Genomic DNA, 23429 nt, shown 5'->3' with positions numbered 1-23429 from the left:
ATGAGAAGAGTGTCCATTTAATGCCTCTTGGCATGTCTTCTGTTGTACACTGCATTACCCAGTCGATGGCAGTGTTGAAGAGGATTGCAGACATGACACACCCCTGATGTACTCCAAAACTTAGCTCACTGTGATCAACACTGCATGTAAAATTGAAATAGAAGCTTTTGATGATGTTGATTATATGGAAAGGAATTCCATATGCCCACAGAATGTGCCATAGGCTGGTCCTGTGAATGCTATCAAAAGCCTTCTTAAAGTCTATGAAATTTGTGTAGAGTTGTCATTGCCATTCTAAGCACTGTTCTACTATGTTTTGTAGAGTGAATATCTGGTCTGTGCATCTGCGCTCTTTCCGAAAACCAGCTTGCTCTTTTCTCAGAACGCTATCACCTGCCTTTGATATATGCTGGACACTGATCTTACACAATACTTTGCTTGACACAGATAAAACTGTGATATCATGCCAGTTATTACAATCACTGAGAATTCCTTTCTTTGGTATCTTCACTATAACCCCATTGGTCCACTCATCTGGCACGTTTCCCTTTCCCAGACTGATGTAAATAGACGGGCCAGGATAGATGCTGCTAATTTAGGATTTACCTTGAACAATTCAGCAAAGAATCCCGTGGCACCTTGAACAATTCTGCATTCAAGTTATCCTTGCCAGGAGCTTTCCAATTTTAAGGATTTGATGGCTTGAATGATTTCTTTCTTAGTTGGGGTGTCTGTGTTGATATCAAGATCCTCCTCCGCCTCCTGGATGTTTGCTTCCTCTTTAGGTGGATCTCTGTTCAGCAATTCTTTGAAATGCTCTGTCCAGCATATTTCTTGTTATTTTTCGGTTGTTAGTAGGTGTCCTTGTTTGTTCCTTATGAGAGTGTTTGTTGGTGTCTGCCATTTACCGCTGAGAAGCTGCGTCATTTTGTAGATGGTTCCTTGTTGACCATGAACAGCTGCATCCTCTGCTTGTGTTGCCAGATTATCAATGATATTCTTATCAATAAACTAGGCAAATACAACTTAGGCTACTATAAGGTGGGTGCATAACTGGCTGGATAACCGTACTCAGAGAGTAGTTATTAATGGTTCCCAATCCTGCTGGAAAGGTATAACAAGTGGGGTTCTGCAGGGGTCTGTTTTGGGACCAGCTCTGTTCAATATCTTCATCAACGACTTAGATATTGGCATAGAAAGTACACTTATTAAGTTTGCAGATGATATCAAACTGGGAGGGATTGCAACTGCTTTAGAGGATAGGATCATAATTCAAATTGGAGAAATGGTCTGAGGTAAACAGGATGAAGTTTAATAAAGACAAATGCAAAGTGCTCCATTTAGGAAGGAACAACCAGTTTCACACATACAGAATGGGAAGAAACTGTCTAGGAAGGAGTACGGCAGAAAGGGATCTAGGGGTTATAGTGGACCACAAGCTAAATATGAGTCAACAGTGTGATGCTGTTGCAAAAAAAGCAAACATGATTCTGGGATGCATTAACAGGTGTGTTGTGAGCAAGACAAGAGAAGTCATTCTTCCAATCTACTCTGCACTGGTTAGGCCTCAACTGGAGTATTGTGTCCATTTCTGGGCACTGCATTTCAAGAAAGATGTGGAGAAATTGGAGAGGGTCCAGAGAAGAGCAACAAGAATGATTAAAGGTCTTGAGAACATGACCTGTGAAGGAAGGCTGAAAGAATTGGGTTTGTTTAGTTTGGAAAAGAGAAGACTGAGAGGGGACATGATAGCAGTTTTCAGGTATGTAAAAGGGTGTCATAAGGAGGAGGGAGAAAACTTGTTCACCTTAGCCTCTAAGGATAGAACAAGAAGCAATGGGCTTAAACTGCAGCAACGGAGGTTTAGGTTGGACATTAGGAAAAAGTTCCTAACTGTCAGGGTGGTTAAACACTGGAATAAATTGCCTAGGGAGGTTGTGGAATCTCCATCTCTGGAGATATTTAAGAGTAGGTTAGATAAATGTCTATCCGGGATGGTCCAGACAGTATTTGGTCCTGCCCTGAGGGCAGGGGACTGGACTCGATGACCTCTCAAGATCCCTTCCAGTCCTAGAATCTATGAATCTATGAATATAATGCCATTTGTTCGCTTTTACAAGGTGTTTGATCTCCCAGTGTGTCTTGCTATACTACTTGAGGTATTTGTCCTTTAGCTTCTGGGATTGTGTGTCTAAAACTTTTTTCTTCAGGGTTCATCTGGTTTCTATGGAGTTCCATGTGCTGGGTGTAATCCACTCCTTCCTTCTCTTCTGCCTGTAGCCTAGACAGGCTTCACTGCTCTGTTCATAAATTGCTGTTACTTTGTCCCACTTCTTGTTGATCTCCTCATCTGCATTCCCCATCTCTTCATCAAGGTCTGCAAGTGCTTGAAACCTGTTCTTTATTTGCAGAACAAAGGCTTTCTGTATTTCAAGGGACTTTAGCTTGTCAATATCATTACGTCTATGTCCCTTGTTTGGTGGACCCACATTTCTCAGTTTTAGCTTGATGGAAGTTGTCACAAGGTGGTGGTCACTGTTTTTTTTTTTTAATTTGCCTGGTTCATGTTACAGAATAGAATTCTATTTTTGGAACATAATATATCTTTATTAGTTCACAACATATACTAGCTGGTGCTGAGCAGGTCTGACATCCACCAACTTCCAATTATTCCATTTTGTCCCAGAACCCATAATATCATTTTCAGACAATATTAATAGGTGGATTGGTAATGTTACATTCCTACACACACAGCACTCACTACAAGATTCATACTGGGCTAAAAAAAGAGCAAGACCAGATAGAGCAAACTACAGTAACACACACTACTCTGGCTCATTATTAAAATGGTCTTTCAAAGCTTCCCTGAGCCGTATAGCTCTGTGTTGAGCTTCTTATAGCCCTGATATCTGGGTGTCAAATTCAGTAGACAGCTGCTCTATCTCCACCCCTTTCCCTCTTTGCTTCACAGATATTATGCAGGACACAGCAGGCGGCTACAACCATTGGGATTTTTTTTCCACTGAGATCCACATAAGTAGACAATGCCCGTGATCCTTCAGATAACCAAAGGCACATTTAACTGTCATTATACACCTACTGAGCCTGTAGTTGAAGCGCTTCTTGGTCCTGTCTAGGTGGCTGGTGTATGGCTTCATGAGTCATGGGAGTAGGGGGAAGCTGGGACTCTCAAGATCATTATTGGCATTTCAACATCTCTAGTGGTAATCCGCCAGTTGGGAAAGGAAGTTCCTGCTTGCAGGTTTCTGAACACGCCTGTATTCTTAAAGATGAGTGTGTCATGCACCTTCCCTGACCAGCCCACACTTATATCAGTAATCCACCAGCACTTACATTACCATAGAAAATAAGCCCTTTCTGTTGATGTACCATGTGGAAAGATGGTCTGGTGCTAAAATAGGGATATGCATGCCATCTATCTCCCCACCGCAGGTCAGGAACCTCATTACTGCAAAACCATCCACTATGTCCTCCACATTTCCCAGAGTCACAGTCCTGTGTAGCAGGAGGTGATTAATGGCCCTGCACACTTTTATGAAAACACCGCTTTGGTAGATTCCGTGACTCCAAATTGATTCCTGACTGACCAGTAGCAATCTGGCATTGCAAGTTTCCACAGTGCAGTTGCTACTTGCTTCTCAACTGTCAGTGTGACTCTCATTTTGGTGTCGCTGTGCTGGAGGGCTGGGGTGAACTCTGCATGCAGATCCAGGAATGTGGCCTTGCACATCCGAAAGTTCTGCAGCCACTTCTTGTTATCCCAAATTATAATTGTTTTGCTGGCCCAGAACTGACGTTCCACTGCCTGGAGCTGCTCCGTGAATGCCATCAGCAACCTTGAATTGTTTTTTCTATGTCCCACAGCAATCTAGCCTTCAAGGGACTCCTCATGTTCCCTGCGGCCCCTCTTATGGCTCTGCAAATGGTGCAGGATCAGGCTTCCCTTGCCTGCAAAGCTCATGACAATAGCACAGAGCTGTGCAGGCCCCATGCTTCTGTCAGAGATGGTGGACAGCGAGGAAGGACTTACAGGTTTTCAGGAATTTTGAAAAGAGGCACAAAATATTAGGGGCTGCAGATTAAATCATTAAATGGAGAACCCTGCATTATGGGAAGTTGAACCCATGCTCCCCAGCATGCCCAAGTGACTCATTTGGCCCCATGAGGCATTGCAAAAACTTCCCAAAACACCCTGAACTGGATGCTGGCAAGTTGCACAGTAGGATAGCTACCCACTATCAGGAGCGGCTCCAGGCCCCAACACGCCAAGCGCATGCTTGGGATGGCAAGCCACTGGGGGCGCTCTGCCAGTCGCCGCTAGGGCGGGAGGCAGGCTGCCTTCGGCGGCTTGCCTGCGGAGGGTCCACTGGTCCCGCGGCTTCGCTGGTCCCGCAGCTTCGGCGGACCCTCCACAGGCAAGCCGTCGAAGGCAGCCTGCCTTCCTTGCTTGGGTCGGCAACATGTCTAGAGCCGCCCCTGCCCACTATGCACTGCTCTCTGCATCGTCACAAGCGTTCCTGGTGAGGACGCGCGCTGCCGACACAAAGAATGTAGTGTGCACATGCACAAGCAATATAATAACTGCCTAAAAAAGTTATGAATTTGAGCTCCCAGGCTTCTCTTTTCTGGAGTGTTTTTATCCATTTGTAATAGTTTTTCTTAGAAAATGTAAAGATGAGCTTTTCTTTTACTGTGGCACTTCATATCACAAGTTATGGGAGGTAGCATAATAAAAGACTAGACTTTACTGCATGGAGATATAATGCTCCTTATTCAAACAGGTATCCTGAGACATAAACTTTAAATTAAGAGGTTGTGTTGCATATCCTTGAAATTCTCTTTTAGATTTAGAAATACATAAAGGTTCCTTGCTGCTCTTCTGCTACGTGATCAGATCTTTGCTGGGGGTGATGTTGGCTGCAATGTGAAACATAAGTATTGGATCAACTTTCTGCCTGTGTAAACTAGTGTAGCTCTATTGATTTCAATGGAGCTCTGCTGCTTTACACAGCTGAGGATCTGACCTATTATTTACAGTGCTCTTGTTGACTATATAGGCTATGAACTAGAACACTGTTCCTAGCCTATCCAAAGTCCATGGAAAAGCCTTTGGAGAGTGATTTCAGAAATATGTATGTCTCACAGTGCTGTGCAGAATCACTTTGTCATGTTTATATTGGCCTGAATGCATTACATTTATCTAAAACCAGCATTTTGTGTATACGTTTGCAAAAGCACTGGAAAATTACCTGGTGCAGTGGGGAAAAAATCAGTAAAAAGTTTCCCTAGGCAATATTACATGAAATATATGACAAATCAAACCCATAACATTTTATAAGCACAAGGTGGGGTTTCAAGTACCGTTGGCAGTGGAGGGTTAATACCGAATAAAGCTAGGTGAGCTAACAACTATACTACAGTAATTCAAGACTCCATTAGGTAATACAAAACACACTGTCTCAAGCTTACAGCACATTTTTGTCACCAGGAGCTGTGGGTGTTTGAAAATGTTCTACTGCTGGTTTTTCTAAATAAATGAATTACATGAGCAGGGGTGAAGTGTAACCTACTGTGACATGATTACACCATTTTGTGAGCTTTTCTTTTGGTAATCATGGGGGGTAAATAGTGTTAGTTTGATGTTATTATCTCAGTGATAGGGCAGAAGTTAATAAGAATGTTAAATAGCATAGGGCCAAGGAAGATCCTTGTCGGACCTCACTAGAAACATACACATTCAATGAGGATTCCCCAATTACAGTTACATTTTAGACCTATCCGTAAGCTACCTTTTAATTGATTTAATATGTGCAATGTTAAGATCTTTTTAGTTTTTAATCAAAAGGTCACATGCTACCAAGTCTATATCAACAACATTTGTAATCTTATAAAAATCATTAGTTTTTACAGGATCTACCTTCCATAACCCATGTGGAGGATTACCCTCATTTAATTATTAAATGAGTCCCATATCAGCCACTCTATTATCTTGCCCAATATCAATGTCAGACTGACAGGCATATAATTATTAGGGTCATCCTATTTACTCTTTTTAAATATTGGCTTCCTTCCAGTCTTCTGGAACTTCTCAAGTATTCCAACTCTTATTGAAAATCAACATTAATGGTCCAATGATATTTTCAGCCAGCTCTTTTAAAACTCTTGAATGAAAGGTATCTGGCCCTGCTAATTTAAAAATATCTAACTTTAGTACCTGCTGTATAACATCCTCCTGAGACACTAATGAGATGGAAAGAGTTTTATCATATGATATGACTACATTGTGTCATATCTATTTTCAAATATAGAACAGAAACTGAATCTTTTTTCCTTTTCTGCATTATTTTTGATAATTCTACTGTTTCCCTCAGTAATGGACATAATGTGACCGTGCAGGATGGGGGGCACCTCCATCCTCCAGCATGGCTGCCTTTGGGACACTAGCATTTAATCCTATGCAGAATGAAGCCCAGTGCTGCAACTACTACCTCCTCCAAACACATGGATAGGGAGGATCTGAACCAAAGCTCCTCCTCCCCATTCTCCACACGTTGGCCAGAAAAGCTGGCCTCAAATTCAAGCCATTTCATGGCTACAGTAAATTATTTCCCCAAACCTTCCATCCATCCGTCCTCAAACATCAGAGCAGGGAAGGAATTGTGACTCTCTGAGCTACCATTCTTTCAAAGGTTTCTGCATTGGTGACCCCTCCTCCCGTTATTGAAGGATGTGGTAAGACTTAGCCCTCAATGTGATGAGATATTAGATTGGTTTCCCTTGTTTTTTGTCTTTTAATCAAGCAACTATTCCCCTTCTGCTCTATTTTTTATGTTATTAGAGCGGAATCAAGGAAGTCACCCTTTGATTTTCTCTAAATTGTCCTGGTAAAAATATTATTTCTTCATAATAAGGGTGGATAGTATGGATCTGATCCTGTTTCCTTCCTTTCCTTGGGGTATTTGAATTTGTTTTCCTCTGCATTTTATTCACTGGCCAATAGTGAAGCAAGCTAAATAAATAAACTCCAAAAGATTGACTTCAAAAGGATATTTAAAGGGATAAAGATGAAAGGCTGCCAGTGAATATGGATATATATAAAAAACAAATGAACAGACAAAACCTCTCTACCAATTCTAGGTTTTTATTAGTGTCACTGAATGGTTTAGGATTCTTCTGTTAAAACTATTTGGAAGCAGCCTTGACAGAATTTCTTAAAGCTTCCCCCTCTCCCCAACCCCATGAAGAGAGATGACATCAAGAAAGATGAGGATAAGTGCAACATTTTTAGGAGCACGATCACAGGATCACACAATCCTGCCCTACAAAACAGTTCTTCACCCCAAATACTGATGTATGTAGATCCTCACAGAGTAAGGAAAGTAGGATCATGCCAACAGAGTGTTGAGCACAGTTCATGTGGCTTGTAGATCAGGTAGACAAAAGAAGAGGGCATCTTCTTACTACACAAAGGCTAACTCTATCTGCAGATACAGTGCTTATTTCCCACATAAATCTCAGTAAAATTCAACTTAGAATTCTACTCCTACTCTCAATGTAAAGCACAAGAATTAAAGCTACTGCTCACCTTGAACCTCCACATTAAAATTTCATATGATAAAACAGATGCAAACAGGATGTGCTAGAATTTCAGATCTATTTACTTCTGAGTCTTTCCCTGCTGGGTACTTTTCCAGCACTTTATTATAATTTGTTTTCTTCCTCTGCCCTTTCTGGCCTCGTGAATAGATAAGTGAATAAATAATTTGTAGGACCAGACAAATGGGAACATTGGTTACAAAAATATTTTAGAAGACTGGAAAGAAAGTTAGATAAAAAGGAGAAAATATGTAGTACTGAAGACACTGATTAGAGGGAAATAAAATACCATTCCCGTGAATAGCTAGTGGATATATAGAGTAACATACATAACTGCTCTAATTCAAAGGTATACTAGAGAATCAGGCTTATTTATCTTGGCATTCTTTTCAAAGCTATAATACTGAGGGAAGATATTTTCTGAATTATTTCACTGATAAAATCATTATAATCTATTATACATAGTTGCTAATGCCTTCTTGCACTTTCTTTTTTCTCTCTTGATAAATATTAGAAAGCACAAAAGAATCTTAAGGCTCAGGTATGCTTCTCGTATTCCCCATTGACATCAATGGAACTACTTCTACAGCAAGATGGTAGTCCACTTGAACAACAGTTTTTAACTACTATATCTACAGTAAATTGATTCCTGTCACCTATAAAAAGCATGTGCCTGATACTAGTTTTGTGGGGGCGTCAGTAGTATTTAAAGATGGGACTGAGCTGTGAAGTTTGAATTTTCTCAGACTGCAGGAATGTTTGAATGATTTGCTTTGAGTCAACCCCATTTCTTGTAATAATCCACTGTAATTTGTATTTATAATATCTTATTTTTGACATCTTGGCAAGCTGTACAAAAAAAGTCAATAATCACTATATGTAAAATGTCAGTTTCCATCATAACAATGTGACATTAAAACATGTTTAATTTTGGGTTTAAATGTTCAGAAGGAAGTAATATTCCTAATCTCAAAAGGCAAAGAGAGAGACAAGTGATTTTGATGACATTTATCCATAGTAAAGTTGAAACAATCATTGGCCTTCTGTTTGAGTAATGCATAGTGCAGGGAGAAGCATATCACTCACTATGAGCCTGATCCTGCTGATCTGATACGCTGTCATCAATGGTGGTTTTTCCTGCATAAAGATGGCAGGATCAGTCCCTTTTCAGCAATTTAAGTCTTATCTTGATGTAAGAGCAACCATAAAATCTGAGTCTATTCTCAAACTGAAGCATAGATACAACTTACCAAAGCGTAATGAGTAGTATGTAGATATCCATGCCCCAATTCAACAAAACCTTTCAGTGTGTGCTGAAATTTAAGCACGTACTTAGGGAATTCACTGAATCAGGACCAAGTAGAGAAAGAGGCCTCTGTGTTTGGCAGGTGGCAGCCAATAGCATGAGATAAGATGGTATAATGTCAGTACTAGAATAATTTGTTTGTGGGCAGGAGAGCTGCCAGCTTTTTTGGCGCCCTAGGCGGTGGAAGGTCATCCCCCCCCTCCCCGAAATGGCGCCCTCGACAGAGGCGGCAGATGGTCCCATCCTCGAAATACCGCCGATGACCGGGGTGGCCGCCGCCCCCAAAATGTTAACGCCCTAGGCGACCACCTAGGGCAATGGCTGTGAGCATTTCAACATCAACATTTGGAATGTTTTGAAATCTTTGAGGACAGGGGGATGCTAGAATATTGTGCAGCAGACTGGTCAGGAAATTATAAAAGCATGAATTATGTTTGTGTCTCCTAGTCCAATTGCCCATTAGCTTACACGTCTCCCTCTCTCTTTCTTGTTGTTAACACTGGGTGCAATTTTTAGAGGCTATAATGAACACATGATTTTCACTTGATCTTTCAAAAACTAATTAAGATTAAAATTAACATCTTAAATTTTAACAAGTGTTGAAAAAATAAACATAACTACACTGAAGTGGGAGAAAACATAGATGCAATGAAAAGAAGTCTTGCAGGCATGTTAAAAATTGCTTCAATTTTATCAGTTTTAGCGGTCAAACATTGGGTATGTCTACACTGCAGTCTGAGATGTAACTGCAGCATGTGTAGACATACCCGAGATAGCAACACCAAAGCAGTGAAGCCGTAGCAGTGTAGCCTGTACAAGCCTACCCAGGACCCCAGATACTTACTCAGGCAGGTAGCCTGTGCTGAAATACATGCTCCCATGGCTTCACTCATATTGGTACCCAAACTAGCTAGATTAAAGCATATGCCCATATCACATGCCAACTGCAATGTAGAGATACCCACTGAGATGGCACAGAGAATGCTTCCTGTATATGGTAAGAGAAAGCAAAACTTGTTATAATGAGAATGTGTCATAATATTTTTTTAATTTAAGTCTGTGGATACATATGGGTGCTGCAATGCATATTACCAAGGACCAAAGAAGAACAGCCAACTGCTAATGAATGCATTTAATAAGTAGATTTCTAAATAGTGTAGTTGCCCAGCATAGAGAAAGGTCTGAGCGATAATGAAGCTGCCTTTGACAACTATCCAGAATTCTTGCCAGCCCAATAAGATTCCATGATTGATAGTGGGGAATGCAGGTAAAAAAATCCAACAATAGTAACAAATGAAATCAGAAAAACCATACAAATAATTATAAAGAGTAGTTAGTGAAACTGGTACATCATCACAAGAGGACAAATATTTTAAATAGTGGTGCAATTTTAGGCATGTAAGGTGAATCTTCACAGACAAGTGGTATCTTGTCAACTCATGGCCTAATTATGTTCTATTTCCTCATAAGTGGTTGATTTATGTACTATTATTACTGTAGATATCCTGATAGCAATTGCTGTTCTCTAAGCATCTTTTGTAAATTAGAAATGAGAACAATCTTGAATCTGAAGAACTTTTCATCAGAAACATAAATGGATTGCACAGGGGAGAGAAGGAGCAGGAAAAGGGGGGCATAGGAAATGGCTGTTTTTGTTTACAAGAACATCTTCCCATCAAGTGTCTGTGGAAATATAATTTCCATTTCGCCTTAAAGATCAGTCAGACAATGTTGCTTAACACAGATTCTTCCTTGTCAAACATTTCACTTATTCTGCATGCTGCAGACAGCTTAATAAGAGGTATTTCACCCTTAGAATGTTGCTGAAGTTGTGTGTCATTTTCTTTCCATTTCAGATGACATTTGTTGAAGCAAGAGGACCAGACATCTCATAAGCAGTATCACCCTCAGTAACTTTAACTCTTTTCATGCTGCTGGCCTGACAGCACACATGAGGATCAAATTGCATACAGTTTCCATTTATGAAGATCCATTGGTGATTGCTTAAGGGTTCTTAACAGTAATGGATGCTTTAAAAAAAGAGAAAAGAAAAAGTATAACCATTTGTTCTCTTGTCTCATTGAATAACTGAAACCAAAGGGCTCGAAGATTGCAACACATGGATGTAAGAACAATATCAACCAGAGTTGTCTTATCCTTTGCAACATATACTATAATGAGCTTTCCAACAGATTGACATGCAATACTATATCCTGAGTTGCCGATAATACCTCACTCTTATATAGCACTTTTCATCAGTGGCACTTTACATATTATCGATGGAGAAACTGAGGTAGAGAGAGGTGAAATGACTTACCCAAGGCCATCTAGCCGGCTAGTGGCAAAGCTAGGAACAGAAGGTGAATCTCATTTCAATGCTCTAAACCATACACCAGATTACATATTTGATGTAACCTTCTAATCTTATACATTGTCATGGTATGCTTGAGGTTGTTCAAATCATTGTTTTCCTGCTGCAAATGGATCTTCTAGTTTTAACAACCTAATTTTCGTGTATGGATTTTCATATACCACTCCTATGTATTGTCACCATTTTAGCTACTCCATACCTCAGAGACTAGCAAGTGTTAAATTGTTCCCTTTTAACAGTGCTGAGGTTTCTAATTTATTTTTCTTATGTAACTGTTTCGTATTTCCAATGACCCTCTTAACCTTCCTTGCCATGCTTTCACCCTCCACTTTAATATCCTCTGCTCTGCTGGTCTTTCCCCTTTAAAAGGTTAAAAAAACACCTTTGGCTCCACCTGCCTCTCCTGCATCTGTTTTCTTTCCTTTACCACTAAACACATCAAATGTGCTGTCTGTAACCATTGATTCAAGTTCCTCTCCTGTGTCTCATCCAGCATGCCTTCCATTGTTCCCACTCCACTGAAATGGTTCTCACCCAGGGCTCTAATGAGCTCAGCTCGTGGCTTCTCTTCCATGCTTATCCTCCTTGACCGTTCCACTGATCATGCTTTTCTTGCTGATCTCTTCTCTTCTCTTAGCTTTCATGACACAGTCTCTTCCTGGTTCTCCTCTGTGACTGTTTAGTATCTCTTTAGACTGCTTCCTCTGCACTCATACATTTCCATCTCCAGTTCTGCAGAGAAAATCTAGGGCAATATCTAAACTGCATGCTTCCCCGGGGTTTTGTCCATGTACTGCTAGCACATGTACCCCATACCTGCGCTGGCTAATGAGGACATACTGTGCACAGGCATATACCTGTGTCCACACTACCCTTTTTTGGAACATAATGGGTAGTGCTACCATTTCAGAGGCACTATCCCAGAGTCCTGTGTGTCACAGAAGACACTCTGGGAACTGCATTGTTACATATTGCTGGTATTGTATGGCAACTTCACACGTTTGGTGATGGCAGTTCCCTTCTGCCAGACTGTGTTGGAAACATGGAGCAAGTCCATGACGGTGTGATTTTGCATGGAGTGCTGGTTTCCAGTGGAGTCATAACCCTTCCTGCCAAAGCCCAGGAAAAGGTATTTATGCTGATTGCTAATGAAACAAGCTGTGATGTTGTTCTGAAACAAGGGCAGAAGATAGCAGACCTCTTTGAGCCCAAAACCATTTTGAAACCCCAGTGTGAATCTAGGGCTCCATCCTGAAAAGTTTGACTTTGGGGATTCACTGTTGTCTGAGGAGTGGAAGGATTGCATGAGGAAAAAAAGTTTGTGAAAGATCCAGTGTCTCACTTCATGAGTGGGATGTGCACAAGGAGTGGAACACATCAAACTGCAAGGCTCATGACCCTGCAGTGATTAGGAAGATTGCTTTCTCAAAGATGGAGTACGTGCAGCAGCATGTTCAGGAACTGATTGCAAATGGCATCACTGCAGAATCCTGCAGCCCTATGCCTCCCACATTGTGGTGGTCAGTAAGAAGAATGGGAGAATCACTGTAGTTGACCAGTACATCAGGCGTTGAGTACAAGATGTCTTAGACTGGACTGTTTGCTGTGGTGAGCCAGTGGTTGTCAGTGTTGAATCTTTGAAGTGGATACTACCGGATCCCTGTTGGAGAAGAAGACAAGGAGAATACAGCTGTCATCTGTCAATTAGATTTTTATCAGTTTGAATGCATTCCCCAAGGAATTTCTGGAGCACTTGCCACATTTCAAAGTCTTATGGAGAAAGTAGTGAGAGACATGAACTTACTGCAAGTCTTGGTTTATTTGGATGCCCTGATTGTGTTTGGAAAAACCTTGTAAGAACATGAAGAAAGACTTCTTAAAGTGCTAGACTGGTTGGAAGCCTATGGACTGATGCTTTCAACTGATAAATGCCAATTCTGCGGAACATCAGAAAAGTACATGTGTCACATTGTTTCCCAAGAGAGTGTGAGTACCGATTTAGATAAAATAGAAGCACTCACTACATGTCTGCACCCAAGTAATTACAGAGAGCTGAAGACCTTTCTCAGATTATTTGGTGGGGGCTTGAGGTGGCTCTGTTTTGTATTGTTAAAAGGAACCTCTAGATTTTGAACTTGGCCCTTGTTGCTGCCAAGTCCACCTGGCAGAAGGGTTACATATGGAAAATGCATGAAATAATATTCAGCAACATCAACAAAACCACCTATTTTTGTGAGAATTTCCCATATGCGGTCATGGTATTTGCATTCCTATTTGTTTGGCATGCACAAACATCTGTCATTAGGTGTCAACAGCATCCTCTGTAGAATAAAAGAATAAAAAATGGGAACTAGCAACAGGGAGATGTTACTTATATGAGGGAAGATCCAATCAGGCCAATCAGTTATTATTGATTATTATTTATTTGCATTCCAGTACTGCTTAGAGGCCTCAACCAAGATCAGGAGTCTGGGCACTCCAGCTTGCCATGTAGACAAGCCTATGGCATATGGCTGCTATTGTGCTGTTGATTCACACTCTGGCTTGTTGTGCATTGTTTCATTGTGTAGAAAAGCCCTAAGAGAAAGTCTCTGCCCCCAAAGAGGTTACAATCTTACTAGACAAGATAGATAAAGGCAGAATTGATTTTTATCCTTCTTTTACAGATGGAGAACTGAGACATTAAGTGACTTGTTCAATGTCATAGAGAAAATCTGTATCAGAACTGGATATTGAACTCAGAGCTCCTAAATCCCAGTTCAGTGCCTTAGACACAAGACCACCTTCCACACTTTATTTAGCACCACCATACAAATCTGTGCGCCAAGTTTCATGGTTTGTTTTAAAATCAACACCAGTCCAGTGGACAGTGTCCTAACTACAGATGGCGCCAGATACTAGTCCTTATTTTTCCATTGAGAATTAAAGTAGCATCTAGGAAAGTTAGAGTTCATAGAATCATAGAATCTCAGGGTTGGAAGGGACCTCAGGAGGTCATCTAGTCCAACCCCCTGCTCAAAGCAGGACCAAACCCAACTAAATCATCCCAGCCAGGGCTTTGTCAAGCCTGACCTTAAAAACCTCTAAGGAAGGAGATTCCACTACCTCCCTAGGTAACCCATTCCAGTTCTTCACCACCCTACTAGTGAAAAAGTTTTTCCTAATATCCAACCTAAACCTCCCCCTCTGCAACTTGAGACCATTACTCCTTGTTCTGTCATCTTCTACCACTGAGAACAGTCTAGATCCATCCTCTTTGGAACCCCCTTTCAGGTAGTTGAAAGCAGCTATCAAATCCCCCCTCATTCTTCTCTTCTGCAGACTAAACAATCCCAGTTCCCTCAGCCTCTCCTCATAAGTCATGTGCTCCAGCCCCCTAATCATTTTTGTTGCCCTCCGCTGGACTCTCTCCAATTTATCCACATCCTTCTTGTAGTGTGGGGCCCAAAACTGGACACAGTACTCCAAATGAGGCCTCACCAGTGCTGAGTAGAGGGGGATGATCACATCCCTCGATCTGCTGGAAATGCCCCTACTTATACAACCCAAAATGCCATTAGCCTTCTTGGCAACAAGGGCACACTGTTGACTCATATTCAGCTTTTCGTCCACCGTAACCCCTAGGTCCTTTTCTGCAGAACTGCTACCCAGCCATTCGGTCCCTAGTCTGTAGCAGTGCATGGGATTCTTCCGTCCTAAGTGCAGGACTCTGCACTTGTCCTTGTTGAACCTCATCATATTTCTTTTGGCCCAATCCTCTAATTTGTCTAGGTCCCTCTGTATCCTATCCCTACCCTCCAGCGTATCAACCACTCCTCCCAGTTTAGTGTCATCTGCAAACTTGCTAAGGGTGCAGTCCACACCATCCTCCAGATCGTTAATGAAGATATTGAACAAAACCGGCCCCAGCACCGACCCTTGGGGCACTCCACTTGATACCGGCTGCCATCTAGACATGGAACCATTGATCACTACCCGTTGAGCCCGACCATCTAGCCAGTTTTCTATCCACCTTACCGTCCATTCATCCAGCCCAGACTTCTTTAACTTGCTGGCAAGAATACTGTGGGAGACTGTATCAAAAGCTTTGCTAAAATCCAGAAATAGTACATCCACTGCTTTCCCCTCATCCACAGAGCCGGTTACTAGAATGCTATTGGCCAGAATCTAATAACTTGTGACTGCTGAAGTACCTTGCAATCAAGTGGGCCTATATTGGATTTCATAATAGTGTGCCTTTATTGCTGTTATGTATAAGACAAAGGCCTTCACTGAGTCAGAAATCCTAAACAAGTCTATGAACAACATTGATATAATTGAATTAGTGGGGTTACATATGGGATACATTTATTTCATTCAAATTTTGTTCACTGTGCCTATCCCAGGCTTTAACTAAGCACATGGGAAACACTCAAAAAATTAGAATGTATGTAAAACAGTTTATTTAATCCTGTTTTTCTCTTCTGTAATCTGGGTTTTTCATAATTAAAGTGGTCAATGGCAGTGTTCGGTTGTTTTAAAATTGTATTAACTTGTTGGAGCAGCCTACTTTGGCATGTGTGCTCATCCAGAAAATAGAGAACATAAAATTCAATGATTTCTTCCCACAGACTCAAACAAATTTAAGTTACTCGTAACATTAATGTGCAGATAAGTGGCAGACATAAATTATTTTAACTTTATAGATAACATGAGGCAAACATATGGATGGTGGAGAGTATTTGGAAAAAGTTTGAATCCTGTAAAACTACAATAATCAAAATTTACACAGGTTATGCCAGGAGAACCTCTTCAATGCTGTTATGTATAGGTTTTGGCACCACTTTCCAACAGAATGTCCATTAATATGAATGGGACTTGTTACAATATCCTGGGCTCAATGGATCCTATCTGAGTAATGCATATCCTATATTGTATGCACAGTTCAGGAATTTTTATGCCATTCCGTATTCAAGTGATTTATGGGAACTGTCATGGGGCAGGACTCACCCCTGTGGCGCCTCCTGCTGGTCGTCTCAGGGAATTAGTGTTTCCAGACTCCAGAGCGCCCTCTGCAGGCTGGTGTCCCACTGCTGCTGGCCCCCGTGTCCCTCCCAGGACCCAGTTCCCCTTGTCTTTGGGGTGTGGCCCCCTGGCAATACCCCTGCAGTCTCAGGGTCTCCCCACCCAGGGGAACCCCCAACCCTCTATCCCCACCTTGCCTCAGTTGTGGGCTACTGCCAGTCACCATCTAGCCTCCACTCACTGGGGAAGACTGCAGTGTAAAAGCCACTCATCATAGGCAAGGGGGGTTTAGGACCTGCTGCTTCTGCCTACCCGTGGGCTGCCCCCTGCAACCACAATACCTAATTGGCCTTCCACTAGGCCGCAGCCTGGGGGGTTTCCAGGCCAGAGCTTCCCAGCTCCCTTGGTCTTCCCCCAGCCCTGCTCCACTCCAGGTACCCTCTCTCAGCTCCCTGCAGCCAGGTCCCTCCCTCTCAAAGCTAGAGAGAGTCTTTGCCAGCTCCTGGCTCACTGGCCTTTTATAGGGCCAGCTGTAGCCTGATTGGGGCTTGGCCGCAGCTGTGGCTGTTTCCCCAATCAGCAGAGGCTTGCTGCTTTCCTAACATCAGCCCTCTCACAGTCTCAGACCTCTCCCAGGGCTGATTTCAAGCCCTTCAGGGCAGGAGCAGGTGACCACCCCAGTACAGAACTTACTTTTAAAATAAAATAAAGTTCAAAGAGCTCATTGCCATTATCAAGAGCAAAATGACAGATCAATAATCTAATGAAGCATTACTTAAGGCACTATATAAAGAGCCTGCCTTTTATGGAATACTTATTGCAGATGTAAACAAAACATAAAAAGGCAACTATCCAGGAATTTAAGTATCTAGATACAATCAAATAAATGTAAACAAAAATGTGAATTTCTTTCTTGGTGAAGATACAGATGATGTGATAAGCACTAAAATATATCCTCTTGTTAGTGGGAAATATTGCAGCATGCATGTTTTGCAGGGCTGGCTCCAGCCACCAGAGAAGGAAGCAGGTGCCTGGGAACGGCCAATAGAAAGAGGCGGCAGTCCGTATGTTATTGGGGCGGCACGTCCGGGTCTTCAGCAGACCTTCGGCAGCAGCTCAAGTGCTCCGCTTTAGTCTTCGGCGGCAATTCGGCGGCGGGTACTTCACCCCCTCTCTTCCTCTTCGGCGGCACTTCGGCGGTAGCTCAATTGGATTTTTCTTTTTTTTTCTTCACCGCTTGAGGCGGCCAAAGAGCTGGAGCCAACCCTGATGTTTTGGGTTTCAAAAGTTTTGATACTGAAATAGAAATACTATTACTACTAAGTTCATGGATTTTATGGCCAGAAGAGACCACTATGATTGTCTAGTCTGATCTCCTGCATAACACAGGTGAAAGAACCTCACCCAAAGTAATTTCTGTATGAAGCCCATAACTTTTGTTTGTGCTATAGGATATCTTTTAGAAAGACACTCAGGCTTGATTTAAAGACTGCAAGTGATGAAGAATCCATCACATACCCCGGTAAGTTTTCCGTCCCTCATTATTCAAACTGTGCATCTTACTTCTATTTTGAATTGTTCTAGTTTCAGCTTCCAACCATTGGATCCCATTATGCCCTAGAAGGAGGAATCTTTTAGCAAAGGAGGCCTGTAATAGGAAAAAATAATTGGATTTTAACCCTTTTTGCTTTTTATTTTTAACTTTTAGTAAAGAAAGCCAGAAAGGTTTTTAATAACAGATATTAGGAAAGCCAAATCTTGTCTTCCCTGGGTTTTTTTGTTTTTTGTTTGTTTGTTGTTGGTTTTTTTTTTTTTGGAGGGCTTCTCGTATGATTTAGAGATGTGGATCTGGATTGGAGCAGGACTGGAGAATCTTTAATAAAGAAAGTTTTTCTCAAAAGAGTTTAATTAGATGTTAACAAAACAAACAAACAAACAAACCCAGAGGAAAAAACCAGGGAGCTTTAAACACTTTGATTAAAAATCACTTCCTGTTTCAAAGAATTGGGTTTTGCTTACAGTGTCTTTGTGACAAACACAATAGTTCCCCAGTTGTCTGTAGAATCTCCCAGGAAAAAAAACAAGGTAGACAAGAGCTGAACTTCCAATGTAAAAAATAAGTAGGAAAAATCCTTCATGCCTCCTTTAAATGTCATAAAGGTGTATACACAATTTTTGTATTAATTTAACTATATTGCTTTAGAAACATATACAGTTAAAGCTTATTTCAAGCTATACCTACATAAATATATTTCTCGTATATCAGCATAACTGCTTCCATGCTACTGGACTGTATGGCTTTAATTGTATTGACTTCTAAGCTAATATAGTTATAGTGGTCTGAAAACTGCATGTAGACAAGCCGAAGGAAGCAAAACTGGATCCAAGCCCAATGTTTTTATCCTCTGAAAGTCTCTTTATATAAACATATATGTGGATATTCAAAGTCAAATTTTCAAAAACTTGAAAGTGACATATGAACTTAAGTCTCATTTTAAAGAGTGATTAAGTTCTTATGAGTTTAGGGGCTGGTCTAAACTATTGCTAAAATTGATGTCACTTAATGTAACTCAGGGATGTGAAAACGACACACTCCTGGGCGATGTAAGTTGCATCCAGAGGTGGCCTTAGACTAGCTGCCAGCAACTGGTGCCCTAGGCAAACCATGTAATCGGTGCCCCCACCCCCAAACCCCGAGGGCAGATCTAAGCTGAGTTTTTTGGTAATTGGGGAAACATTTTGCCCCTTTTTTCCTTTAAGCATTTTTTTTTAAACACAGGCTTAATTATTCAGTTTGTCGGTCCGTCCGTCTGTCCAACCAATGTTTCTGAGCTCAGATAAAATGGAGACACAAAATTTTCAGAATAGATTTGTACACGACAGCTAGATGATATTTCAGTCCGATTTCAAATAAAAATGCCTTAAAATGTTAATTATAATTTTTATTATTACAAATCCAAAATCATCCATTACGTTATCCTGCTTTAACTGCCATTACCAGCCCATCCAATAGAGAAAGAAATAAAAAAACTCTTCAATGAACTTTAACCTTTATTTACAAAACACTCCGAATAAAAAACACTCTGTGCTCCTAAAACATGACTTTTCTTGCTTTAAGTTTTGAAAATTCAGTCCCTAATTCTTTTAGATCCAGTTTTCCAGCTATTTCATGCTCTATTGACATTGTGGCAAGTCCAACAAGTCTCTCTTGCACCATTGTTGAACGTAGATATGTTTTTATCAATTTCAACTTTGAGAAGGTACGTTCCCCACTAGCTATGGAAACTCGCAAAGTTAAAATGCGTAGAACTATAAAAATATTTGGAAAACTGTCTGTGAGTTTATTTTCACAAACAAACTTCAATACGTCTTCAGGAGTGGAATGTTTCTTAAGTCGTCTTGAAAAAGCCTGAAGCTCACTACACAAATCTCTAGCATCAATGTCTTTTGAATTTTCATGAGTCAATGCCAACTCCAGTTTTATATAAAATTCTCTTATCTGTTTTGCTGTTTTCTTTTGCAAGCTGCGGACATCATATAGAAAGCCAAATACTGACTCTACCTGCTGCATCTATTGAAATCTTTCATCAACCAAGTGAATAGCAGTATCAAGGATTGTGAAGTAGAAATTCACTTTGAAGCTTTGTTTTGGATTCTGAATCGGTGTGTCTCGTCCTTCATATGAAAACTGCTGTTTCTTTTGCCGAATGCAAACTGGCTCTGGTTCAAATTTTGTAGGAAAGTCTATTTCTTCAGCAAGCTCGAGAGAATCTATCAATGTTCTTTTGAACCCTTCATCACTTCTGAATTTCTCTATAATATTTTCAGTTTGCTGCAGTTTTTGAATAGCAGAATGTATGTTCAAGTTCTTTTCCTGAAGCTGCTTACTAGTAAGGTTAATCTCGAAAAGATATTATATCACAAAATGAGTGAAGTCTCAAATTTGAACTTGGAAAGGCCATTTGCAAGAGCTTCTGCATCTGAACGTGCCATGTTGCCAGATGATCCAGTAAAGGTAGTATCATCAGAAATTTCAATTAGGGCATCATATATGTTTCCAAGTTCATAGCGAAGAGGCTTCAAAGCATCAATATGACTCTTCTATCTTGTCTGACTAAGTGGTTTCACAGTTACAGAATTCACATGGCGAGTTAGAATCTCCCAGCAGCATGTTAAGCCTGAGAAAAACACATAAACACATTGCACCAGGTCAAAGAAACTGCTTGCCTCCAAACAGCATCAAGCAGCATCATTGACAACCAAATTCAGAGAATGTGCACTGCAAGGAATGAAAAAGGCCCTAGGATTGATTTCCATCATTCTCCTCTGCACACCATTGTCTATACCCTTCATATTTCTCCCAGGGTATGTCTACACTCCGAAATTAGGTCGAATTTACAGAAGTCAGTTTTTTATAAATCATTTTTATACAGTCGATTACACAAAATGCGTCCACAGTACCAAGGCTAGCGTCAACTTCCGGAGTGTTGCACTGTGGGTAGCTGTGAGTAGCTATCCCACAGTTCCCGCAGTCTCTGTTGCCCATTGGGATTCTGGGTTGAGATCCCAATGCCTGATGGGGCAAAAACAGTGTCACGGGTGGTTCTGGGTGCATGTCGTCAAGCCCCCATCTCCCTCCCTCCCTCTGTGAAAGCAACAGCAGACAATCGTTTCACGCCTTTTTTCCTGGTTACCTGAGCAGATGCCACGGCAAGCATGGTGCCTGTTCAGCTCACCGTCATCGTACGTTTCCTGGCTGCTGGCAGACATGGGACTGCATTGCTATACAGCAGCAGCTCATTGTCTTTTGGCAGCAGACGGTGCATTACGATTGGTAGCCATCGTTATCATATTCCTGGGTGCTCTTTTAGCCGACCTCGGTGAGATCAGTCAGGGGCACCTGGGCAGACATGGGAGTGACCCAGGTCATTCCTTTCTTCTGCCGAGCACCCAGGAGATGACGATGGCTAGCACTCCTACAGTATCGTCTTCTGGTGAGCACCCAGGAGATGATGATGGCTAGCAATCATAATGCAGCATGTTCTGCCAAGCACACAGGAGATGACGATGGTTTGCAGTCATACTGCACCATTTGCTGCCAGCCTAAGATGTAAAAGATAGATGGATCAAAACAAGAAATTGACCCTATTTGTTTTGTGAAATCAACAGCCTGCTAAACCCAGGGTTTTGAGTTCAATCCTTCAGGGGGCCATTCTGTGTGACAGTTGTTTGTGTTTGTCCTTGATGCAAAGCCACCCTTTTTGTTGATTTTAATTCCCTGTAAGCCATGTCGTTGGTCATCTCTCCCTCCATCAGAGCAATAGCAGACAATTGTTCCACGCAAAACCAGGCGAGGAGGTGGCGGCAGCGCGGTGACAAGAGGGACATTGTCATAGACTTCTCACCAAGTATGGGCTGGGCGATATGCCCTGGCAATGTGCACATCATGCTGATGAGCTCTGCATGAGCTCTGCAAACACGCTGGCCAAACAGGAAATGAAATTCAAAAGTTCACGGGTCTTTTCCTGTCTATCTGGCCATGCATCTGAGTTGAGAGTGCTGTCCAGAGCAGTCACAATGGAGCACTCTGGAATAGCTGCCAGAGGCCAATACCATCGAATTGAGTCCACACTATCCCAAATTCGACCCGGTAAGGCCAATTTCAGTGCTAATCCCCTTGTCGGAGGTGGAATAAAGAAATTGATTTAAAGAGCACTTTAAGTTGAAAAAAAGGGCTTCGTTGTATGGATAGGTCCAGGCTTAAATCAAGATAACGCTGCTAAATTTGACCTTAAGTCGTAGTGTAGACCAGGCCTCATTATCATAGCCTTGGCCACATAAGTTTTGAACAGATAATGACATTGTTTCAAGCTCTTGTAGAATAGTTTCAGTCATAAATGCTCCAGTCGTGTCCTTCAGTGGTATGAAACCCCAAAAATGTTCCTTTATGAGCACTTCAACATTATCTTCATCTGCAGACTTTTCAATATCCACAAAACGAATGATCGTCATCATTTGTTCAACATGACTCACATGAGATGTACAGTCCAGTATTATTGAAAAGTATTTTGCAGAATGTGCAGCTTCTATAATTTTCTTTTTGATGGCATTTGCTAGGATTTGAATCAGTTCATTCTGCATATTTTTTCCTAAGTAATGAACCTGTGTTTCATGATCAGTTATTTTACGTAAATGCTCCTTCATAACTGGATCAAACAAAGCTAGGTATTCAACAAATTTTAAAAAGTTTCCATTACCTGCAGTGTATAATTTTTCATTTCTACTGCAGCCACAGAATGCTAAATTTTGCCCACCGAGAACTCTCACTAAAGCAGTCAGACACTCTAATATTTGTTGCCAATATTATTCTTTCTCCTTTATCACATGTACATTTTCTTCATCGATAGTTTTTTCCTTTTTTCAATCATAATTCAAGTTCTTTCCAATTTTGAAAACATTCCAAATGTTCTGTACTTCTTTCATGTGAAGAGAGAATTGAAGAGATGTTTTTCCAGTCCTTGGAACCATTTTCAGTAAATGATGTACCAACTGCTTGATTTCTAAACAACTTGAAGCAAAAGCAAAACACAGAGTCCTTCGACACTGAATATTGTAACCTGTTTCAATGAATTTCTTCCCCATTAATGAGTTTCCTCTTGTAATGCTGAGCAGAGAATTTTCTTTTATTTCCATCCTTATGAAAGGGAAATTCATGAACTTGTTCAGGTCCATGTTCCACGAGAATTTGCTGCACACTGTCATCAGATCTAGGCCAGGAAGCTGGGTCCCCATAGTGTAACTTGTTTGTAACTTCCTCATCCTTTCTTCCTTCTACTTCATTTACTTCAATTTCTGCCTGTGTCTCTGAAGGTGAATTAATTTTCTCCACTTCCATATCAGTCTGATGCTGTGAGCTGCCTTCATCTAGAAGTAAATTTCCATCACCTTGAGTTTCCAACTGCTTTTTGTGGATGTGAGCTGCCCTCATCTTGAAATAATATACCTTCATCTTGATGTTCCAAACTGCTTCCATGTGAGCTAACCTCCTCTCTAAGTAAAATTCCTTCATCTGGATGTGAATTGCTTCCATCTTTATTTGGATAAAAGAGAAGATATTTCAGGAAGGATCCC

This window comes from Mauremys mutica, chromosome 1 (assembly GCF_020497125.1).
Source record: "Mauremys mutica isolate MM-2020 ecotype Southern chromosome 1, ASM2049712v1, whole genome shotgun sequence".
Taxonomy (NCBI): Eukaryota; Metazoa; Chordata; order Testudines; family Geoemydidae; genus Mauremys; species Mauremys mutica.
This window is presented reverse-complemented; position numbering follows the sequence as displayed.